Genomic DNA, 1,445 nt, shown 5'->3' with positions numbered 1-1,445 from the left:
ATGTACTGGAGAGATTCACCGACATAGTGAATTCAATGTAGAACAAAAATATCGGCACAACTTTATCTATAACATAATTTATTTTTATTTTTTTTTATTAACTATTTTTTCTTATTGTACATTTTTTATTAGTAATCAAATTATTCTACAATCTATTTCCTAATTTTGAATTTTATTTATAAATTGAAAAATATGACTTATGAAATTTGATAATATCTTCAAGAAAGTAAAGTTTTCTATAAAAAACTATGAGAAATACTCTGAATTGATGTAAATGTAACAAAATAAAATAAAAAAATCTTTAAAAAATAATATAAACTTTATTTTTAAATTCTATCGAATAAATAAATATAAATGCAAGATAAAAATTTCAAATATATTCGATGAAGATTTGTTTCTCTCGTGAGATTTGACAAAATTTCTTGTCAATTAGAATACACTGTTATTTATCTTACATTTCAAAATAAAAAGGATAATTGAAAGAACTTTCTACTGAGCTCAATTTTTGAAGAATATTCAAGAATATTCAATATTCAATATTTATAATATATCATTTATAAAAATTTTAATGTATTTAATCCTTAATAAACTAAAAATTCTAACAAATTATAAATCAAAAAAGTTGGACTTGTTAAAATGCCCAATAATGTCTCGTAAATTCAGTCAAATCTTGATAAATATATATATATATATATCATCTATCTTAAATGAGATATTGCCAATTGTTTATGAAATTTGTTTATATTATTATTTAATAATTAATTAAAATGATTGAATTAAAATTTATTACAAAATTTTATAAATTCAAGATTTCATAAAAATTTTTAAATTTTAAATTTTTAAAAATTCAGAATAATAATGTAATATTCTATAAAATTCTGAGTTTTTTCTAATTTAACCTGTGCTATCTTATTTTTCCTCTACATTTATATTAAAGTATTGCAATTTCTTGATGGGGCATATAAGTGTCAATAACACCGCAGATTAGTTTTTCTAATTGTGGTATATCCAAACTAAAGAAAAATTTTTTAGGGTTGGGGAACAATACAGATTTTATTATTAGGAAGATCAATTTGCGAGTATTTCCTCGAGAATAGGACATATATTGATCATCGTTAAAGTTGGCATATCATCTCCTAAGACCTCGTTTATATTTCACTCACACTAAAGTGTTTTAATAATCCGTGTTCTATAAATATCTCTTTCAAAAATGACTGTCTTTTTATAATGTATATTCTTTGTTAAATATTTTAAAAAAATATATTTTAAAATAAATAAAAGTAAGAATAAAAAAATATATTTTATATAAAGATAATATCATATATTTCTTGTATCTTGTTTATTTTTAATATTTTCAATAGCTAATATGATAATCTTATTTTATAAATGATTGTTTATATCATGATAGACTTTTATGATTATAATAATAACAATAAATATGATGT

This window comes from Apis dorsata, unplaced genomic scaffold, assembly GCF_000469605.1.
Source record: "Apis dorsata unplaced genomic scaffold, Apis dorsata 1.3 scaffold_492, whole genome shotgun sequence".
Taxonomy (NCBI): domain Eukaryota; kingdom Metazoa; phylum Arthropoda; class Insecta; order Hymenoptera; family Apidae; genus Apis; species Apis dorsata.
The sequence above is the reverse complement of the archived record's forward strand: the minus strand, read 5'-3'. Positions refer to the sequence as shown.